Source organism: Dendrobates tinctorius, unplaced genomic scaffold (assembly GCF_039654945.1).
Source record: "Dendrobates tinctorius isolate UK_male_01 unplaced genomic scaffold, ASM3965494v1 ptg000183l, whole genome shotgun sequence".
NCBI lineage: Eukaryota > Metazoa > Chordata > Amphibia > Anura > Dendrobatidae > Dendrobates > Dendrobates tinctorius.
Genome location: NW_027361850.1, coordinates 8,856,403 through 8,880,206, shown reverse-complemented (window position 1 = coordinate 8,880,206; position 23,804 = coordinate 8,856,403). Strand labels below are relative to the sequence as shown.

The 23,804-nt window shown below is 42.7% G+C and overlaps 1 protein-coding gene across 1 annotated transcript in view; it reads left to right on the top strand.

Annotated features, from left to right (window-relative positions):
* TMEM54 (transmembrane protein 54) overlaps positions 1 to 23,804 on the top strand; it is a 98,563-nt gene that overhangs the window by 44,739 nt on the left and 30,020 nt on the right. The gene's annotated exons all lie outside the window — the stretch shown is intronic.

Here is a 23,804-nt window from a genome sequence, read left to right as displayed (position 1 = left end):
TCTTTAGTCACGGACTGGAGTAAGATTTGTGGCATGGTGAATGGAGGCAAATCCATTTGTCACAATATCCAGATTCATGAATTTTTATGAATCAGGTTCGTCTTAGGCTCATCAAACCAGGCAAGAAAATCGATGGTCTTGATGAATCGGGGCCTGAAACTTTTTTGAGTTTCAGTAAACATATTTTTCAGGGCTCTTTTTTTTGTATTCTTTTGGGGCGGAAGGGACATTTTTATTTAAGCCAACAATTTGATTTACAACAACTCTTGAACTTAACTTTAAAGTTACAATGAATTCTAGAACACACTGTTTAGGTGACAATATCGGCAAAGGGAAATACATGATGTGAAAAAATATTGATTTTGTCTGTGATCCACTTTTCAATCATTCTTTTGTCTATATCGCTTGATTATTGTTAAATTAAAAAAAATGTTTTCTTAATTTTGAGAATACAATATCATGCAATAACTCAATTGAAATCCCAACCTAAGCCAAGCAGTAAAACAATGTTGGTTATTAGTAATTACAATGTCATAATACGGTAAGTTGCCTAGCTCTTGTGAAATAATATTTCCTCCATTTAACAATAGATTTCTAAGAGAAGAGCCAGCCGACTCCTCCTGTGACACCTGAAATCTCCAAGGTGTCTCTTGTATGACTAGTAAATGGGAGACATTCAGGGTGTTAGCACTATTTTTAAACTTTTTAATTACTTATTAATTAAAGAGGTTTTCTGGGCTGAGAAGAAAAGTGTTGAGTCACTCTATGTGACTGAAGATTGCCATGTTGTGCCAGTGTGCAGTGCGCACAATATCACAATTAACCTGTCTGTGTTTTGCATACTTGCAGTCATGTGTCGGCTAGATTCCCCTCTGCTGCTCTCATTGTTCCATTGAATGATTTAAAGGAAATTCCAGGTGTCACATGATCGCAAGTTTGCAAATCACATATAGGCCGACACTTGACTGATCACTTGCATACAGGGAAAGGGTGACAGTGTGCACATTGCACACTGTCACAATTCAGCTATCAGAAGTCACATAGAGTGACTGAAGACTAGCCCAGAAAAATCCTTTAAAATAGGTATTAACAATGATAGGTTTAATTCCCACAATGAGTATTTGGGGAGTTTTTGCGCTGTGTATTTTCGCTGCTCAAAAAACGCAGTGTCTTACACTACCAGAAAAGTAGATGGGACTTAAAGAAATCTAATGCCCACTCTGCATAAAGTTACCTGCAGTGAATGTTGGAAATCCGCAACAAAACATGTAATCTGCAAACGACTGCATAAATAAAGTTTTCTCAAAGCCAAATATCAGGATGTATCAAAAGCAAAGCAGCTTTATTTAAACCAAGACTCACCAAAAAAGACAAAAACTGCAGCTTCAAAAATGTGATAAAGACACATGTAAAAAAAAAATAGTAGCCTATGTGAAGATTATGAGGTGATTTCATGTCAAACTAATCAAGTGTATTGTATCAAGTCCGGGATTATAATCCTCCTTCAAAATGTGAAGCTAAAACAGGACACCTGGTTCAGCAGGTGGTCCAGCCTCATCAGCTTCAAAGGAAAAACTCACACCCCCAGCAGCTTTTCTTGCTCCAAGACCTTCATGAAAGGATGACACTCTGCCAGGAGCAAACTATCTTTCTGCTTCATTCAAATTCACAAGTCAGATGGGAATTTCATAAAGAGATTATGAACTTATTGTACATCCCAGCTGTACACTGGTGACATTTTCTAGATATTGGGAACAGGCCGAACGGCTGCCAGGGTCTAAATCTGCTCTAGCACCCCAGGGTAGAGAGATATGTAGAATGACTAGTAAAACCCAGGTAGAGAAGTCGTGTTGTCTCCAAGTGTAATGGGAACCTGGTTGGATCCGATGGCGCCAACACTGCCATCCTATGATCTTTCGTGGAGAAATTATGATCCATCATAGGTTTTGGAGTTTCAGCTACCAGAGCCAAAAGGGAGGGGAAACTAGAACAATCCCAGGGGTGGGAAAGGGAGTGACCAACCAAGACCAATCCAGCTGTGGATTGAAATTAATAACCTGGGAAGGGGCCAGAGATATTGTCCTCTCTCCAGGCTACCAACATCAGACCTCAGCCACTCCAGAAATGGCGCATCCATAAGATGCACAAAATCTGGCGCTTAGCCTTGCTCTTCCCACTTGTCCTGTGGTGGTGGCAAGTGGTTTTAATATTTATGGGGTTGATGTCACCTTTGTATTGTCAGGTAACATCAAGTCCACAGGTAATGGAGATGCGTCTATAAGATGCCTATCCATTACTAACTCCATAGTCATATTGTAAATAAATACATAGCAAAAATAAAGTCCTTTATGTGAAATACAAAACATCCTGCTTAACACATTTATTGAAATATAAAAAAACACAGTTATACTCACCTTACGCCCAATCCATTGAAGACCTTGTCTCCTGTAAAAAAAATAAATAAATCACCATATCCTTTACCTGTCTGACATGCTGTCATCTGCAGTTACCTCAATGAGATCACAGCGAGCACCCTGAGTTTTCTCATGGTGCTCACAGCGATATCATTGAGGTCACTGAAGTTCATCATGTGGCTCACAGTGATGTGTGGGAGTGCAGTTATAATGACCGGCAATGAGCTCTATGGCATGATCGCTCATGACTGATGTGACATCTCATTGTATCCTGCTCTTCAGCCTGGACGGTCTCATTTTGGCACCATTCAAGTTGTAAAGCAGTTATCGCTGAGATGGATTAAGGCATGGGACAGTATGTCAGACAGATGAGGAATATGGGTATGTTCACACTGGGCATTTTTGCTGCTTTTTTATGCTTATTTTCAGCTGCTTTTTACAGTACCAGCAAAGTCTATGAGATTTCAGAAATCTCATGCACACATTGTTTTTTTGTGTCATCAGGATTTGGGCTTTGCTGCTTTTTTGGACATAGAGCATGTCACTTCTTTCAGCGTTTTTGCAGCGTTTTTCACCCATTGGCTTGAATGGATATTGAAAATATGCTGCAAAAACGCAGGTATCATTATTTGCAGCATTTTTTCTGCAGAAAAGTCATGGACACTATGCACAAAGAGACACAAGTTAGCACAAAAAAAGCACAAAAAAGCACCAAACCGCAACAAAAAATGCACCAAAAACACAGCAAAACCTGTATTTTTGTTGCAGCTTCTTTCCTGCCAAGAAATCAGGTTTTGCTGTAGAAAAAAAAGGAGAGACTGATTGAGAGGCTTATTGAGTGCACCAGAGATGGTTGAGCACTTTGACTTTTGACTGCCATATCCCCTGATGACTCCAATACGGAAGAAACGAATTGGGAGGTGGTTCTATCTAGGAATGGCATAAAAATGCCCCTATGGATTCCTCTTTTATGAACTATAGGAAGGGTGTTTCGGGCCATTTTGAAGCTTGGCTTCTTTTCAGATTGGTGAGATTGTTCCAATTATTTATTAAACACCTCCTATAGATACAGACTTTTACAATTAGATCATCCGTGGTACTGATTTATCTTTGTTATGTCTGATTCATAATTCTATTGTAATAATTTTTTGCCAGTGTTACTGGTAGTCTCTTTATTCATAATCAGTTCCCTCTCTAACTGACCATGTTTTATTGTGTGTGGGGATTTTATTTTCATATTTGTGTCTATTTTAAACTTATAGAATAAATGTTAAGTTTTATTTTTGAAATCCTTTTTGCTGGTTATCTATGATATTTTGGGATCTATGTATATTTATACAGTTGTGGCCAAAAGTATTGACACCCCTGCAATTTTGTCAGATAATACTCAGTTTCTTCCTGAAAATGATTGCAATCACAAATTCTTTGGTATTAATATCTTCATTTAATTTGTCTTAAATGAAAAAAACACAAAAGAGAATGAAGCAAAAAGCAAAACATTGATCATTTCACACAAAACTCCAAAAATGGGCCAGACAAAAGTATTGGCACCCTCAGCCTAATACTTGGTTGCACAACCTTTAGCCAAAATAACTGCGACCAACCGCTTCCGGTAACCATCAATGAGTTTCTTACAATGCTCTGCTGGAATTTTAGACCATTCTTCTTTGGCAAACTGCTCCAGGTCCCTGATATTTGAAGGGTGCCTTCTCCAAACTGCCATTTTTAGATCTCTCCACAGGTGTTCTATGGGATTCAGGTCTGGACTCATTGCTGGCCACCTTAGAAGTCTCCAGTGCTTTCTCTCAAACCATTTTCTAGTGCTTTTTGAAGTGTGTTTTGGGTCATTGTCCTGCTGGAAGACCCATAACCTCTGAGGGAGACCCAGCTTTCTCACACTGGGCACTACATTATGCTGCAAAATTTGTTGGTAGTCTTCAGACTTCATAATGCCATGCACACGGTCAAACAGTCCAGTGTCAGAGGCAGTAAAGCAACCCCAAAACATCAGGGAGCCTCCGCCATGTTTGACTGTAGGGACCGTGTTTTTTTCTTTAAATGCCTCTTTTTTTCTCCTGTAAACTCTATGTTGATGCCTTTGCCCAAAAAGCTCTACTTTTGTCTCATCTGACCAGAGAACATTCTTCCAAAACGTTTTAGGCTTTTTCGGGTAATTTTTGGCAAACTCCAGCCTGGCTTTTTTATGTCTCGGGGTAAGAAGTGGGGTCTTCCTGGGTCTCCTACCATACAGTCCCTTTTCATTCACACGCCGACGGATAGTACGGGTTGACACTGTTGTACCCTCGAACTTCAGGGCAGCTTGAACTTGTTTGGATGTTAGTCGAGGTTCTTTATCCAACATCCACACAATCTTGCGTTGAAATCTCTTGTCAATTTTTCTTTTCCGTCCACATCTAGGGAGGTTAGCCACAGTGCCATGGGCTTTAAACTTCTTGATGACACTGCGCACGGTAGACACAGGAACATTCAGGTCTTTGGAGATGGACTTGTAGCCTTGAGATTGCTCATGCTTCTGCACAATTTGGTTTCTCAAGTCCTCAGACAGTTCTTTGGTCTTCTTTCTTTTCTCCATGCTCAATGTGGTACACACAAGGACACAGGACAGAGGTTGAGCCAACTTTAATCCATGTCAACTGGCTGCAAGTGTGATTTAGTTATTGCCAACACCTGTTAGGTGCCACAGGTAAGTTACAGGTGCTGTTAATTACACAAATTAGAGAAGCATCACATCATTTTTCGAACAGTGCCAATACTTTTGTCCACCCTCTTTTTTATGTTTGGTGTGGAATTATATCCAATTTGGCTTTAGGACAATTCTTTTTGTGTTTTTTCATTTAGGACAAATTAAAGGGAATCTGTCACCCCTTTTTTGAGATATCATATAATGGTATCATTCAATTGTGTGTAACATAAGGATTCTCTTAGTACCTTTGCTTCCCCCTGACCCCGCACCTTTCATGCATAAATACCTTTTTTATATCGGTTCAGATGTATGTAAACTGCTGCTGCCCGGTCCGCTGGGCGGGGCTTATTCAACTGCTCCCCCCTCCCTGTCTTGCTCTACGTATTTCTTCTTGGGTAGAGCAAGACAGGGAGGGGGGAGCAGTTGAATAAGCCCCGCCCATCAGACCGGGCGGCAGCAGTTTACATACATACATCTGAACCGATATAAAAAAGGTATTTATGCATGAAAGGTGCGGGGTCAGGGGGAAGCAAAAGTACTAAGAGAATCCTTATGTGACACAAAATTGAATGATATCATTATATGATATCTCAAAAAAGGGGTGATAGATTCCCTTTAAATGAAGATAATAATAACAAAGAATTTGTGTTTGCAATAATTTTCAGGAAGAAACTGATTATTATCTGACAAAATTGCAGGGGTGTCAATACTTTTGGCCACAACTGTACAAAGGTTATTTGCATCTTATGGCCCTTGGTGCTTGGTGTCAGATGGTCTCCCATCCTGGGCCCCTTCATGTAATAATGTTCCCCTTCCTGGGCCCTTCCAGTAATAATACCACCCACTGCAACCACAATCCTTACGCCCCTGGTTGTCAGTTATTGATTAGGACCAATTACTTGAATGAAAGGCCCAAAATAAGCAGGTATTTTAATAATTAAAACATGTTATATTTAATCTTTTCCCATAAAACTATATATCAATCTGCTCTGTAAATTACTGCCTGCAGATTGGATGACTGGACTGTATTTTTATGGCGACAGGTTCACTTTAAATGATGAACATATGTTTACTTGCAGCCACCTCTAGAGGGAGCTTACTGCATATTATATTGTTCAATGTATAAACAGTATACAGACAGCTCTTTCTAGTGGTCGCAGGGATTAATCATTTAGAGAGGACCTGTCATAAAGTAAAAGGTGGACAGTTTTTGCTCCTTGCTCTCCTGACTTTGCTGGGGTTTTTTGTTTCATTTTTAAACCACCACATGCTTCCAACACTCCTTGGTAAAGACCATAAATATTACCACTAAATAAAAAGACCCATACTTCTGAATGGCACATTAAAAAAAATGAAATAATCAGGGGAGAGCAAGGAATAAAATAGGAGCAAAGACTTTTTCACTTATGGACTGGTGACAGGTCCTCTTTAATTATGTGTTAGCAGAATATTTGGAGCTCTGCATAAGAAAAATGAAGTCACAATGGCCTACAAAGATTTACCATCAAACAACACTGTGGACAATCAATTTAAGAAGACCTGTTAGAAGGTTTTTGAACTCTTGACCAAACATATAGCTGCAATGGAGATTTGAAGTTCATTAAAATAATGCCTTTTTTAACCCCTTCACGACATGCGCCACATATATATAGGGTGCTGCGGGTGCTGGTTCCAGCAAACCGCTGTATATATACAGTGTGAGGATCGCGTGGGCTCACGCTGAGCGCCACTACGATCAAATACGGGTCTACATGAGAGCTGACCCCCTTCAGCAACACCCATGATCAGTGCAAGCGATCGTCGTGTTTAGCCCCCCTCTGATACTGTTGTCAACAGTGACAGCGACATCAAGAGGCATCGCAGTGGGAGGGAGCTCCCTCTCTGCTCCCATTGACACAACGCGATTGCAATCGTCTTGTGCCGATGGTCTCCATGGTGACCCCGTGCAACCCAGGGATTGTAGCCTGTAAGGTTCTGCTCAGAGCAGGAGCTGACACGCCTCCTCCATGTGTGAGAAAAGTTGATCTAATATCCTACAATGCAAAAGCATGCAGGGTATTAGATCGGCAATCAGGGCAGAGAAAGTTCATGTTCCATCCAAGAACAATGTAAAAAAGATTTTTTTAAAAAGTTATTAAAAATCGTGCAAATAAATATTTTTTTTAAAAATCACAAAATGAAGAACAAAAAAAGAAAAATATTAATCCAATAAATAGATTTACGGTATCTATGTAAAAACAAAATAAAACAAAAAAAGTACACATATTTGGTATCACCGCATCCAGAACAACCTGACTTATAAAACTGTCCAGCTAGTTAACACCTTCAGTGAACACCGTTAAAAAATAACTAAAAAACAAGGCAAAAAATGATGCTTTATCACCATACAGCCGAATCAAAAAGAGGGATAAAACTCAAAAAGACGATTGTAAATATAAATGGTATCCCTGAAAACGTCACCTTGCCCAGCAAAAAACAAGCCCGTCAGCTCCATCAGTGGAAAAAAGAAACAAGTTATTGCTCTCAGAATAAAGCGATGCAAATTTTTTTCTATAAAATCGTTTTTATTGTGTAAAAGTGCCAAAACATAAAAAACTATATAAATGTGGTATCACTGTAATCATACCAACCCGTAGAATAAAGCTGTCTGATAAATTTTACAACACATGGAACTATATTAAAAAAAAAACAAAAAAATCAATTCTTGAATTGCTGGTTTTGATCTTTCTGTCTCCTAAACATTGGAATAGAAAGTGATCGAAAAATGTCATGTGCTCAAAAATGGTACCTATAAAAATGTCATCTCATCTCTCAAAAACAAGGAGTCACATGACTCTTCCGGCCGAAATATGAAAAAATTATAGTTATCTAAATATGAAGATGCAAAAACTTGTTTTTGGAATAAAAAGCATCTTTTAGTGTGACAGCAGCCAAACATAAAAAACCTGATATAATCTGGTATTGCAGTAATCGCACCCATCCGAAGATTAGACTGATCGTCTAATAACTTATACTGCTCGAGGAACGGCGTAAAAAATAAATTAAACCAATTCTTCACCTGCTGTTGATTTTTTCATTCTGCCTCCCAAAGATTGCAGTAAAGTCACGCTCACATATCCTGTACACTATGCTGAGAGCTTATGCCGGGGTTTCCTTGTAAATCTCTGAAATACGTGATTCAGATAGAACCACTGGTGGAAGATTCCCTATACTGAGGCAGATGGAGTCACCATCTGGCCTATGATTCGACCGTGTTTGTCTTTTTAGGCTTGCATAAAAGTGCGGTCTGCCACAGTTTTGTGAACTTCTGAAAAGAAGGGGACCACTGAGCAGAGGCCAAATGGAGTCCAGAGTAACTCTGCTGCCGCATTATAGTGAGTATGCAAATAAAGTCCGTGGAGCCTCATTTAAGAGTCTCAAACACGGGACTAGCCAGATCTTCCTCCAGGGAAGGACCCATCCAAGGGGTGGCTCCTTTTGGAAACCACCATTACCACCATATTAAGCGGCCCTTTAAGTCAATATCCAGCTCTTTACGAGTTTACAGATATGACAAGGGAAATACCAAGGCCAGGTATCCATCCACAGACAGCTGTTTCGGGGTGTTGTGGATGGATACTTGGCCTTGGTATTTCCAAGGGCCACTTAATATGGTGGTAATGGTAATGGTGGTTTCCGAAAGGAGCCACCCCTTGGCTGGGTCCTTCCCTGGAGGAATATCTGGCTAGTCCCGTGTTTGAGACTCTTAAATGAGGCTCCACGGACTTTATTTGCATATTCGTATTTCCCAGGGAGCATTGCACCTAGGATTACACTGATTGAGCGCCTTTGCCGGCTGCCGCAGTGTTTTCTTTGACTGGTCTCCCTGAGGTCAGTGATTGTTTTGTGGCATTATAGTGAGTGGCTCACTCATGGGTTTCATCTGAATCATGTCACTCAGAGATTTATATGGAAACTCCAATATAAATGCTCAGCGTAGAGTGCAGGATAAATGTGATCACAAACGTAAAATATAAAAATGTTCCCAACAAAAGCTTCAAGTCAATTCACAAAAAAGTAATTCCCCACAAAGGCCTGTCATCTGTTAGTGGAAATATAAGGGGCTTCCAGTACAAAGGCTATGGAAAAGCTCTATGGCTTCTTGCCCCCCCAAAGAAATCCAGCAAATTATGCTCTGCCAAATCTAAATGCCCTCTCCCTTCTGAGCCCCACAGTGTGCATAAACTATATTTAGCGTTTACATGTTTAGCACTTCTGTAGCAATGAGAGCCCGACAATTTACAGATGTATGTCTCCAGAAGCATAAGCTGGGCACCACAATGGTGACTACAACTTACTGGGCAATACAATGGCAGTTTGCAATTGTCACTCAGCAACATCCACTGCTGCTTGTTTCTGGAAACATCCATGGAGTCAAAATTATCACTACACCTTTCGATGAATTTCCAAAAGAGTATAATTTCCAAAATATGGTTACTTGAGAGGGACTCTGCTCTTCTAGCGTTTAGGGGATCTGCATATGGAGTCTGCAAACTATACTATGAAAATCTATACTCCAGGAGGCAAACCGCGCTCTGTCCCTCTCGAGTCTCACTGTGTGGCTAAGTAGTAAAGTACAGCCACATATTGGGTATTTCCACATTCAGCAGAAATTGTGGGACAAATTTTGGTGTCATTTTTACCCATTTTTCCAGTGAGGAAATGTAAAATCTGGTGCTAAAACAAGATTTTGGTGGTAAAATGTAATTATTTTTTCTTCACTGCCAAATGGTATAAAATTTTGTGACCTTGCACTATCTTCCCATCTTAGCTTTGCACTCTACCTCAAAAGTAGTTATCGACCAAATAGGGGGTATCAGTGTACTTAGGAGAAATTGCACATCAAATTTTGGGGCCAATTTCTCCTACTACTACCCTTGTGAAAATGAAAAAATTGGAGCTAAAACAACATTTTTGTGGGGAAAAAAGTATATTTTTTCATTTTCACAGATCAAAGTTGTAAAATCCTGTAAATCACCTGTGGGTTCAAAGTGCTCACCACACATCTAGATAAATTCATTGAGGTGTTTAGTTTCCAAAATGGGGTTGCTAGCGGGAGGTATCCACTTTTGAGGCACATCAGGGGCTCTCCAAATATAACATGACACCCGTAGAACATTCCATCAAAATCTGTGTTGCAAAATGTCATCCCATCCTATCTAAGCCCTGCCGTGTGCCAAAACAGTAGTTTTCCTCCACATATTGGGTATTAGCATACTCAGGAGAAATTTCACAACAAATTGAATGGTGTATTTTCTCCTGTTACCCTTGTGAAAATTAAAAAATTGGGGCTAAAAGAACAGTTTTGTGGGAAAAATGTGATTTTTTTATTTTCATGGCTTAACGTTATAATTTTCTGTGAAGCACCTAGGGGTTGAAAGTGCTCACAACACATCTAGATAAATTCCTTGAGGGATTTAGTTTCCAAAATGTGGTCACTTTTGGGGAATTTTCACTCTTTTGGCACATCAGGAGCTCTCCAATGTGACATGGTGTCCGCTACTAATTCCAGCAAATTTTGCATTGAGAAAGTGAAATTCTACTCCTTCTCTTCCAAGTCCTGCTGTGCACCCAAACAGTCGTTTTTCCCCACATATGGGGTATTGGCATGCGCAGGAGAAATTGCACAACAAATTTTCTCCTGTTACCCTTATGAAAATAAACAATTGTGTCTAATTTAAAATTTTTGTGAAAAAAGTTAAATGTTCATTTTTCCTTTCATATTCCATTATTTCCTGTGAAGCACCTTAAGGGTTAACAAGCTTCTTGAATGTGATTTTGAGCACCTTAAGGAGTACAGTTTGAATTTTGAGTATTTTCTGTCATACAGACCCCTCAAAGTCACTTCCAATGTGATGTGGTCACCAAAACAAAATGGTTTTGTAAATGTTTTAAAAATGAGAAATTGCTGGTCAAGTTATAACCCTTATAAGTTCCTAATAAAAAAAAATGTTTCAAATGATGTAAAGTATATACAGTATGTGGGAAATGTTATTTATTAGCTATGTTGCATGACATAACTCTCTGTTTTAACGTCGTAAAAATTAAAAGTTTGAAAATTGCTACATTTTCAAAATTTTCAATATTTTTCACAAATAAACGCAAGTTGCATTGAACAAATTTTACCACTATCATGTCACAAGAAAACATTCTCAGAATCACTTGGATCCATTGAAGAATTCCAGTATTATTACCGCATAAAGTGACATTGTTCAGAATTGAAAAAATTGGCCTGGTCAAGAAGGTGGAAACAGGCTTCGGGGTAAAGGGGTTATTGAAATCAATTTTGTTCTTCTTTTGTCATTTAATGTTAATGATGTGCAAGTACAAGGGTTGAACTCTGCAATTATTTTTCTGCTGCCTGTCTGAGCATTATCTATGCACCCACCTGCCTCTGATCTTTGACTGACAGGTCACTACTTTTTTGTGACCTTCCCCTTTTGCGCAGGTGCCTTCATTGCCGGAGGAAGAACAACAAATCGGATGTTTTCCAAAAGGTGTCCTTTAGCATCAAATCGCTATTACAGCCATGTCTTTAGTGAAGAGTAAAAATACTGCAGACTAGTCCTGTTTAAAGGAGTTATGAAGGACTATTTTATTTTGTTATCATGGGTCTAAAAACTGAAAGGCAGACATTTGCTAACAACGTGCCTGCTCTGCCTGTCAATGGCTCACAGTGGTCACAGACTGCTCCTGCCAACGATTCTTCTGCTTCATTTGACCTGACATCAACAGAGCAGCTCTTCCTTTTCCTGGCTACTCTGTCGACAGAGCATGACAGTTGGACCCCTGCAGTTAGGCAGCATGCTTGGATGTCAATCAGTATGCCAGGAATGCCACCAGGCATTTCAGGGCCCCATACTGGCAAAATTATTGGGTCCACTTGAGACTCCACCCAGGCTTCACCCCAGCTCTGATTCCACCCCAGCTCCGCCTCCACCCCTTGAACCTTCCACAGTCCTACCACCCACTCTTGGAAAAATTCCATTCCACCTTTGCACCACGTCCTTACCAATAACACATTAACAGTTCCCATTGAACACCACATCACATACATAGCCAGCAGCTTTTGTTTTGGCCCCAAAAAATTTTTAAGCCACAACCATGACAAGGAGACTCTTTTGGCTGGATCTTTCTCCATTATAACCCATTAAACATTTGTTAAAATATCCAATACTCTTTTTAGGTACAGGTAATACAGTGATCATCAATGACTTTATAGAAAGGAGCTCTGTATATAGTGTATAATGTCCAGGTAATACAGCGATCACCAGTGATATTATACATGGGAGCTCTGTATGTAGTGTATAGTGTACAGGTAATACAGGGTTTACCAGTGACATTATACACAAAAGCTCTGGATATAGTGTATAGTGTACAGGTAATACAGGGATCACCAGTGACATTATACACAGGAGCTCTGTTTATAGTGCATAGATAATACAATGATCCCAATGACATTACACACAGTAGCTCTGTATGTACTATATAGTGTGTAGGTAACACATTGACTCACCAGTGATGTCTCTACTTGAAGTCCTTCATCTTCACTTTTCTTTTTCATCTGGCACAGACCACAATCACTTCTTCCAGCCAGGACTTGTCTCTGCAGAAAATATCACAGTTATCTAGAGCACCGCTTGCAGAGCACATTCCTTAATGTTTTACCAACTTTTACACTACACCAAATGAAGAAAATGAAGGAGACATAGTGCCACCCTGTACAGTAACAGGACCTCCCCCATTTAAAACAGTATTCTCAAAAATAAAGTACATCACTGCAGTAATAATATGCCTTAATTAGCCCCTACAGTGATAATATCCTGGCCCCCTGGTGTCTGATTCCTAGCCCCTTGTGTCTCATTCCTGGCCCCAGACTTATGTTCTCCCATCCTGCCCCATATAAAGTCCCATCCTGCCCCATCTGACATCGCCATCCTGCCCCATGATCTTTCCCCATGTGTCCCATGTACTTGCCCCATATGTCCCATGTTCCTGCCCCACGTGTCCTATGATCCTGCCCATCTGTCCCATGATCCAACCTCGTGTCCCATGATCCTGGCCCATCTGTCTCCATCCTGCCCAATGTCCCATAATCCTGCCTCATCTGTCTCCACCCTGCCCCATGTGTTGTGAGTTCATTTTCCCCTCCGTCACTGAGGCCTGGTGAACTCCCTATTCTAGTGAAGGAAGGTAGTGAGCCTGATTATCAGGCACCTGGGACTAATGAAGATGATTGGCTGAGTGGAGTCACTGACTGGATTTAAGGCAGCCTACGCCCTTTCTGCCCTGCGGGTGATTTCTCTGTGGACTCTTGGACACCAGTCTGATTCCTGCTCTCCTAAAGCTAAGTTTTCTGTTTTGCCTTTTTGCATTTAAGATTTGCTTTTGTTTTTCTTGCTTTTTGGATTCTGCCACTCCCTGCTGGAGTGTGCAGTGTTTCGTTAGCTCTGTCTTCTGAAAGTACCTGAGTGCTGATTTAGTTTTTGAAGCTTAGTTGCTTCAGGGCCATTTTTATATCAGCTTGTTGGCTTTTGTCTCTGATAGGGTTTTGGCAGCTTGCAGACAGCAGCCTTCCTATCCGTTCCTATCTAGGTAGTTTTTGGGCCCCGTCTTTGCTCAGCCTGTCTTTCTGTCTGTGTAAGTGTTTTCATCTTGCTTCACCGTCATTATATGTGGTGGGCTGCCTATTGCTTTGGGGTCTGCTCTGGGGCAGGTAGATTTCCTCTTTCCTTCTTTAGGCCTATGTATCTCTCCGGCTGTGATCGAGGGGTCTAGGTCATCGTAGGAACCCCCCACGGCTACTGCTAGTTGTGTTGATAGGTTCAGGGGTCTGCAATCTGATAGTTGCCAACTTCTCTGGTTTTCTGGACTTAGCTAGCATTTCTGTTTTTGCCTCCTACGGTGACTCAATCATAACAGAATCACCCGCCTAACCGCAGATCCTGGGGTACTCAATAGCAGGAAAGAATTGTGTTTAAAAAAAAAAAAAAAAGAGGTGTTTGTATATTCTTTCCTCTATATCTCTGAGGCCGTAGGGGGAATTTTTTTTTTTCTCCCAATGGAGATAAAGCAAGTGTCTGATCGTGTGGAGCAGCTCGCTGCTGAAGTGCGAGGAATTTCCGCCTATCTTGCTCGTTCACATGCTGTTGAACCAAAGATCCCCACACCTGATGTATTTTTTGGGGATCGAGCTAAATTTTTGAGTTTCAAAAATAATTGTAAATTATTTTTTGCTTTGAAGCCTAACTCGTCAGGGAGCCCCGCGCAGCAGGTTAAAATTGTCATCTCTTTGCTGCGCGGCGATCCCCAGGATTGGGCGTTTTCTTTGAAACCAGATGACCCTATTCTGACTAATGTGAACACATTTTTTCAAGCCTTGGGGTTGCTGTACGACGAACCTAATGCTATCGATCAGGCTGAAAAGACCCTGTTAGCATTGAACCAGGGTCGAGAATCTGCAGAGTTGTACTGTCAAAAGTTCTGAAAGTGGGCGGTCCTTACTACCTGGAATGATAGTGCCTTGGCTGCTCTCTTTCGGAAGGGTTTGTCAGAAGCCGTAAAAGATACTATGGTGGGATTTCCTGTTCCCTCTGGTCTGGACGATTCTATGTCTTTAGCCAATCAGGTTGATCGGCGTTTACGTGAACGCAGGATTACACGAGAGGTGTTGCCACCGGTTGAACAGACGTCTGAACCTATGCAATGTGATAGAGTTTTGTCTAAGGCGCAACGTCAGGAATTCAGAAGGCGCAATAAGCTGTGTTTTTTCTGTGGAGATGCCTCACATATTATTTCTGTTTGTCCTAAACGTGAGAAACGCTTTGCACACACATTTTCTGTTGGTGGGGTTCAGCCTAAGTTTCTTTTGGCGATTACTCTGATCTGTTCCCTGTCCACATTTTCCGCCAAGGCTTTTGTGGATTCGGGAGCAGCGCTAAACCTAATGGACTTGGATTTTGCTAAACGTTGTGGATTTCCGTTGACACCTCTGCAGACGCCTATCCCTTTGAGGGGGATTGATGCTACCCCTCTGGCTAAAAATAAACCTCAGTTTTGGACCCAGTTGGTCATGCGGGTCGCCCCAGACCACCAAGAAAATTGCAGATTTTTGGTGTTGCATGGTCTGCATGATGCCGTTGTTCTGGGGTTTCCCTGGTTGCAGATTCATAATCCAGTTTTGGATTGGAAGTCTGTGTCTGTGGTGAGTTGGGGTTGCCGGTGTACCTTTAGTGAGGCTCCGGTTTTTTCCACCTCTCCTCAGTCGCATGAGGTTCCTGACTATTTGGCGGACTTCTATGATGTATTTAGTGAGAATGAGTCTGCGTCCTTGCCTCCTCATAGGAGTTATGACTGTGCAATTGAACTAAGCCCGGGGTGTAAATTTCCTAAGGGTCGGCTCTTCAATTTATCTGTACCCGAGCACGAGGCTATGCGGTCCTATATTAAGGAGGCGTTGGAGAAGGGTCATATTAGACCATCCTCTTCACCCTTAGGTGCCGGGTTTTTTTTTGTGGCCAAGAACGATGGTTCTTTAAGGCCTTGTATTAATTATCGTGCCCTCAATAAAATTACTATTAAATATCAGTATCCGTTACCCCTGATTTCGGATCTATTCTCTAGAGTCAGAGTTGCTTGCTGGTTTACCAAGCTTGACCTCACGGGGGCGTATAATCTTATCCCCATTAAGCAGGGGGATGAATGGAAGACGGCGTTTAATACTCCGGAGGGACATTTTGAGTACCTGGTGATGCCTTTTGGGCTCAATAATGCCCCTTCTGTCTTCCAGTGCCTCATGAACGATATTTTCCGAGACTTTGTCGATAAATTTTTGATTATCTATCTGGACGATATTTTGATCTTCTCCAAGGATTGGGATGCTCATGTGGAACATATTCGGACTGTGTTCCGGATCTTGAGAGAGAATTCTCTGTATGTCAAAGGATCAAAATGCCTTTTTGGAGTACAGAGGATTTCTTTTTTGGGATTTATTTTGTCTCCGTCAACTATTGAAATGGACCCGGCCAAGGTACAGGCCATTTATGATTGGGTTCAGCCCACTTCTTTAAAGGCCCTACAGAAGTTTTTGGGTTTTGCTAATTTTTATCGGAAATTTATAGCAAAATTTTCTAGTATTGCCAAACCATTGACTGACCTGACCAGGAAGGGTGCGGATGTGTTGAATTGGTCTCCGGAGGCGGTTGCTTCCTTTCAGGAGCTGAAGCGTAGATTTACCTCCGCCCCGGTTCTGTGGCAACCTGATGTCTCACTCCCGTTTCAGGTAGAGGTGGATGCTTCTGAGATTGGTGCAGGAGCAGTGTTGTCCCAAAAGGATCCGGTAACATCTAAAATGAATCCCTGTGCTTTCTTTTCCCGAAAGTTCTCTTCATCTGAACGTAACTATGATGTGGGGAATCGGGAACTGTTGGCCATGAAATGGGCATTTGAGGAGTGAAGACATTGGTTGGAGGGAGCCAAACATCAAGTTGTGGTCCTCACTGACCACAAAAATTTGATTTACTTAGAGTCGGCTAAACGCTTGAACCCTAGACAGGCTAGGTGGGCCTTGTTTTTTACACGTTTTGATTTTGTGGTCTCTTTCTTTCCTGGAACTAAGAATGTCAAGGCAGACGCCCTCTCTAGGAGTTTCTTTGCTGGTTCTCCTGTGGTGACCAAGCCTGCTACTATCTTAGGCGAAGGGGTAGTTCTTTCTGCCATCTCGCCCGATTTGAGACTTGCTCTGCAAGAGTTCCAGGAGGACAAACCTGAGCGTTGCCCCAGTGGAAAGTTGTATGTTCCTGACCAGTGGAAGAAGAGAGTGATGTCTGAAGTTCATTGCTCTGCATTGGCTGGTCATCCGGGTATTTTTGGTACTAGAGATCTGGTGAGTCGCTCTTTTTGGTGGCCCACCTTGTCTCATGTTGTCAGGAATTTTGTGCAGTCCTGTGGGACTTGCTCCCGGTCTAAATCTTGTTCTCGCTCTAGTGGGTTGTTGATGCCTTTGCCGGTCCCCAGGAGGCCATGGACCCATATTTCAATGGATTTCATCTCTGATATGCCGGTCTCTCAAAGAATGACTGTTATTTGGGTGATTTGTGATAGGTTCTCTAAGATGGTTCATCTTGTACCACTCCCTAAGTTGCCATCTTCCTCTGAGTTGGTGCCCCTGTTTTTGCAACAGGTGGTTCGCTTGCACGGGATTCCTGAGAACATTGTATCTGACAGAGGAGTTCAGTTTGTGTCTAGATTTTGGAGGAAGTTCTGTTCCAAGCTGGAAATTCAGTTGTCCTTCTCCTCTGCTTTTCACCCTCAGACCAATGGGCAGACAGAGAGAACAAACCAGACCTTGGAGTCGTATTTGAGATGTTTTATTTCCGCTGATCAGGATGATTGGGTTTCATTTTTGCCCTTGGCCGAATTTGCTTTAAATAATAGAGCTAGTTCTGCCACTTTGATGTCACCTTTTTTTTGTAACTTTGGGTTTCATCCTCGATTTTCTTCAGGGCAGGTGGAGCCCTCTGCCTGCCCAGGTGTTGACACTGTGGTGGAGAGAATGCACCAGATCTGGGACCAAGTGGTGGATAAGTTATCTCTCTCCCAGGAAAAGGCCCAGCGGTTTTCCAATCGACATAGGACCATTGGTCCCCAGTTTAAGATTGGTGATATGGTGTGGTTATCATCAAAAAATATTGCTATGAAGGTGGCTTCTCCTAAGTTTAAGCCTAGATTTATTGGACCTTACAAGATTTTGGAGATTATTAATCCGGTCTCTTTTCGTTTGGCTCTTCCTGTCACATTTAAGATCCATAATGTGCTCCATAAGTCCTTGTTGAAGAGGTTTGTTGAGCCAGTTGTGCCTGAGGTGGTACCTCCGGACCCTGTATTGGTTGGAGGTAACTTGGAATATGAGGTAGAGAAAATTCTGGATTCCCGTCTGGCTAGACGGAGACTCCAGTATTTGGTTAAGTGGAAGGGTTATGGTCAGGAGGATAATTCCTGGGTCTCTGCTTCTGATATTCATGCCAAAAGATTGGTGCGTGCCTTTCATCGGGCTCACCCTGATCGCCCTGGTAGCGTTGTTGAGGGTTCGGTGACCCCTCCTCAAGGGGGGGATACTGTTGTGAGTTCATTTTCCCCTCCGTCACTGAGGCCTGGTGAACTCCCTATTCTAGTGAAGGAAGGTAGTGAGCCTGATTATCAGGCACCTGGGACTAATGAAGACGATTGGCTGAGTGGAGTCACTGACTGGATTTAAGGCAGCCTACGCCCTTTCTGCCTTGCGGGTGATTTCTCTGTGGACTCTTGGACACCAGTCTGATTCCTGCTCTCCTAAAGCTAAGTTTTCTGTTTTGCCTTTTTGCATTTAAGATTTCTTTTTGTTTTTCTTGCTTTTTGGATTCTGCCACTCCCTGCTGGAGTGTGCAGTGTTCCGTTAGCTCTGTCTTCTGAAAGTACCTGAGTGCTGATTTAGTTTTTGAAGCTTAGTTGCTTCAGGGCCATTTTTATATCAGCTTGTTGGCTTTTGTCTCTGATAGGGTTTTGGCAGATTGCAGACAGCAGCCTTCCTATCCATTCCTATCTAGGTAGTTTTTGGGCCCCGTCTTTGCTCAGCCTGTCTTTCTGTCTGTGTAAGTGTTTTCATCTTGCTTCACCGTCATTATATGTGGTGGGCTGCCTATTGCTTTGGGGTCTGCTCTGGGGCAGGTAGATTTCCTCTTTCCTTCTTTAGGCCTATGTATCTCTCCGGCTGTGATCGAGGGGTCTAGGTCATCGTAGGAACCCCCCACGGCTACTGCTAGTTGTGTTGATAGGTTCAGGGGTCTGCAATCTGATAGTTGCCAACTTCTCTGGTTTTCTGGACTTAGCTAGCATTTCTGTTTTTGCCTCCTACTGTGACTCAATCATAACACCCATGTGTCCCATGATCCTGCCTCATCTTTCTCCACTCTGCTCCATGTGTCACATGATCCTGCCCCATCTTTCTCCATCCTGCCTCATCTATCTCCATCCTGCCCCATCTGTCTCCACCCAGCCCCATCTGTCTCATGATCCTGCCCCATGTGTCTTATGAACTTGCCTCACCTGTCTCCATCCTGCCCCATGTGTCCCATGTTCCTGACTCATCTTTCTCCATCCTGCCCTATGTGTCCCATGATCCTGCCCCATGTGTCCCATGATCCTGCCCCATCTGTCTCCATCCTGCCCCATGATCCTTCTCCATTTGTCTCCATCCTGCCCCATGATCCTGCCCCATGTGTCTCATGATCCTGCTCCATCTATCCCTATCATGCCCCATATCTATCCCAATCATTCCCCATGATCCTGCCCCATGATCCTGCCTTATGTGTCTCCACCATGCCCATGATCTTGCCCCATGTGTCCCATGATCCTGCTCCATCTGTCTCCATGCTGTCCCATGATCCTGCCCCATGTGTCCCATGATCCTGCCCCATTTATCTTATCCCATGATCCTGCCACATCTGTCTACATATTGCGGCTTGCCGATTTCAGTAAAAAAAACAACTTTCTCTTTAAATGGTTGCAGTTCAGCAGCATCTCCCACATCCATTTGAGGCGCGGACTCTCTGGTGCATGACAATGATGTCATATGCCGATGATGTGTGCGCCGATGTCAGGTGCCGGCCTGTCATTGGCTGGCGGCCTTTATTGCCGTACGGGTTCGGTAATAGATTTTAACTGATCGTGCTTCCTCAAACACACGTTCAGTTACTGAACTGGCAGGATCCTCCTGCACCTGGGGCCTGGTCAGCAGAGGGGAGCCACCTGGTCCCAGTAAGAGCAGTAATGTCATGATGGTGGCCATGAGTATGATATCAACAGTAATGCCCCATTAACAGAGCAGAGCAGAAGAGTAGCAGCTGCTCTGTCAACATGACTTCACTGGAAGTATTATAGTTCGGATAACCATTTTAAATCCCTTTCAGAAATCCAACAACTTATTTTGCAACATCTACATACAACATTAAATCCTTCATCTAACCTTACAATGTACAGCATTATTGTTTTTTAATATGTCACTTTATTTATGATTCCCATTCTAACCCCTTCACAACTGATAACATATATTTACATCGTCAGCTGTGTCCCTGCTTTTGATGTGGGCTTTAATCAGCCATCAAGTGCCTCCAACAGACATCCAGCCGTGGCTGTTAACCAATTAAATGCTGCTGTCAATCACAGACACCGGCATTTAACAGCGCAGACTAGAGGCGCTTAATTGATCTCGCCCATAGGCATGCCCGTCACGTGATCGCAGGGCGCCAATAGGTTATCATGACAGCCGGGAGTCTGCTGAATACTGATTGTGCCTGTCATCATGATCCTCCTGTAAATGCCGGCCCATGGCCTGCGTTCATAAGATATCATAATTTTTGCTATATAAAGAGAGTGCTGAAACACTGGTATGTATTGTACAGGCGATCGGACGATCGCAGCTTCAAGTCTTCTAAAGAGACTATTAAATACAATAAAAAGTAAAAAAAAAAGTTTTAAAAAATATTAAAAAAATAAAGAAAACACAAAAGTTCAAATCACCCCCTTTTACCCCATTAAGTAAAACTTTCCAAATATTTAAAAAAAAATAAATTTGAAAATTGTAATATGAATTTGTATTCAGCCACCCTGAGTCAATACTTTGTAGGACCATCTTTTGGTGCTATTACTGCTGCAAGTCTTAGGGAAGATCTCTACCAGCTTTGTATATCTAGAGGCTGAAATTTTTGTCAGTTCTTCTTTGCAAACCAGCTCTAGCTCAGTGAGATTAGATAGAGGTGTTTGTGAACAGCAATTTTCAAGTCTTGTCACAGATTCTAAGGGTATGTGCACACGCTGCAGATTCTGCTGTGGATCCTCAGTGGATTTGCCTCTGCGGATCCGCAGCAGTTCCGCAGGCAGCGTACAGTATAATGTTATCCAAAGGGTTTTCAAATCCGCAGTGCATGTCAATTCTTTCTGCGGATTCTGCTGCGGTTTGACACCTATTTCATTGTCCAGGTGTCAAACCGCAGGGGAAAACCGCTGGCCAATCCTCAGCAAAACCGCAGGTCACTTTATTTGCGGTTTTACCTTCGGATCCGCATGGAAAAATCTGCAGGTGAATCCGCAGCGTGTGCACGCAGCCTAAATTGGATTTAGGTCTGAATTATGACTGGGCCATTCAAACACATGAATATGCTTTGAACTAAATCTTTCTTTCTTTGTAGCTTTGGCAGTATGTTTAGGTTCGTTGTCCTGCTGGAAGGTGAACCTATGCCCCGGTGTCAAGTATTTCACTGCTTCTAACAGGTTTTCCTCCAGGATTGCTCTGTATTTACCTCCATCCATCTTCCCATCAACTCTGACCAACTTCCCTGTCCCTGCTGAAGAAAAGAATCCCCACAGCATGATGCTGCCACCACGTTTGCCGGTGGGGATGTTTTGATGGTGATGTGCAGTATTAGTTTTCACCGACTCATAGCATTTTGCATTTAGACCTAAAAGTTCTACTTTTGTCTCATCTGACCAGAGTACCTTCTTCCACATGCTAACTGTATCCCCTACATAGCTTTTTGCAAACTGCAAATTGTACTTCTTATGGCTTGCTTTCAAAAATGTCTTTCTTTTTGCCACTCCTCCATAAAGTCCAAATTTGAGGAGTATAGGACTAAGGCCATCTTCACACCTTCAGTATTTGATCAGTATTTTACATCCATTTTTAGATGGTGGATGGGAACAGTTCTCATTGAGATGTTCAGAGCTCAGGCTACTTTTTATCACCTGTTCTTGCTTTACTCTTCTGCATAATGTTATCCCTGACTTGTTTGGAGCGTTCCATGATGCTGTTTGATCCATAATGTTGTCCAACAAACCTCTGAGGCCTTCACAGAACAGCTGTAGTTATACTGAGAATAAATTACACACAAGTTGACTCAACTGAGTAATTATGTGACTTCTGGAGGCAATTTGACACCCAGGATTTTATTTATGGGTATCAGACTACAAATGAACGGCACAATTTTCAGATTTATATTTTTAAAATATTTAGAAAAACATTTGTTATTTTCTTTACAAATACTTGCTACTTTGTGTTGGTATATCACATAAAATCCTAATAAATAAATTTTTGCTTGTGAGTATAGCATGAAAAAATGTGGAAAAGTTCTCAGGGTACGAATACTTTTTCAAGGCACTATAACTCTTCTCCAGCATTCATACTGAGCAATCAAAAGCATGCAGCAACACTCAAAGAAAAGAAGAACATCCTCCTACCATAGCTTAGGTTTGTCACTTTTTGAGATGTAAGGATACAACTCTAATCTGCTGGTCTAACCTAATGCATGATTTGATAGCATAGATAATGAACACTTTTTAGATAAGGACCATGTGGAGAATGGGCAGCACAGCTGAGTCTATCTGTGTCACATTACGTACCCTTCTATCAGCATTCACACTCTCATAGCATTGTTACCTTTGCCATACTGCCTCTCTCCCCACACTGTCTGTCCAGAGAGGTGTCACTGTGGTGCCCCTGAGGCTCAGTCGCCACAGAGGTACTGCACCTTCTCCTAAGGTGTAGTGCCTCACCATCCGGGTAAGGTGGGAACTCCTTTCCACACTCCAACACTCGCACCCCACACAACAGGGTAGTTCTGCACAACCACATTGCGGCTCAGTGCTTAGAGAGTAGCAGAGCCCCTCTGGTGGTTCCCTGCTTGGAACACTGGATGTGCTGGGAGGTGGGTGGAGTTAAGATACATAAAAGAGTGGGAAAGTGTAGGATGTGAGGTTCAGTCTGGCAGAAGGTCAGGTGGGTAAGAAGTCACTAAGACAGGAGTGAGGATCCCTGGAAGGGACGGAGGAAGGAGTGCTGCAGCTGCCTCAGTGATCTGAGCCAGCTGGCACGGGAAAGCGAAAGAAGGAGAAAGACGTAGAACTGAAACCTAAGCTTCCATAAGAGAGAAAGACCAGTACGGAACGAAGGAGTAAGGAGAACAGAGATGACGTGGATTGGAAGAGGAACCCTGCCTATAGGTTCTCAGCGCAAGGCCGGGGCCCGGTCCTCAAGGTTGTATGGACACTTATGGTTCTGCAGCAGACACCGGTGGAGTAGTTGGCTGTAAATGCACTACTCCCATCTAAGACTTGGGGTACAACAGCAACTGATTAGAGAGCCGGGACTCAGGAGAAGGGAGTCCCCGAAGTAGGCTACAGCTGTCTGCCATACGAGTAGAGTACTTGGGAACATCTGACAAGAGGAACTCCATAGTACCACGGTACTGGAGCTCGTCACACTTTAAGGCGCAATAGAGAAGTCGTTCAGTATAGGTACATGTTGGCGGAGTGTTGGAGAGGAGCTTTCCATCTTGCCTGGAGGTTGGCTGAGTCTCTGACCCGGAGGACACGGCCCGGAGGCAGGCACCCTTGTGAACCGCAGACTGTGAGTAAAGCTTTGAAACTGCAGGCCTTGGTGTCCTCCATTCATTCTTGCGCCAACCCGCTCAGCACCGCTACCTCGGGGTACCATCCTTTACACTGCCTGCGCCTTTCCACAACCATTACAACTACACTGCCCTGGGACATCAGCCCTGCCTGTGGAGGGCTATACCATCACTGCTGCATCATACCATCTGTCCCAGAGGATCCGCATG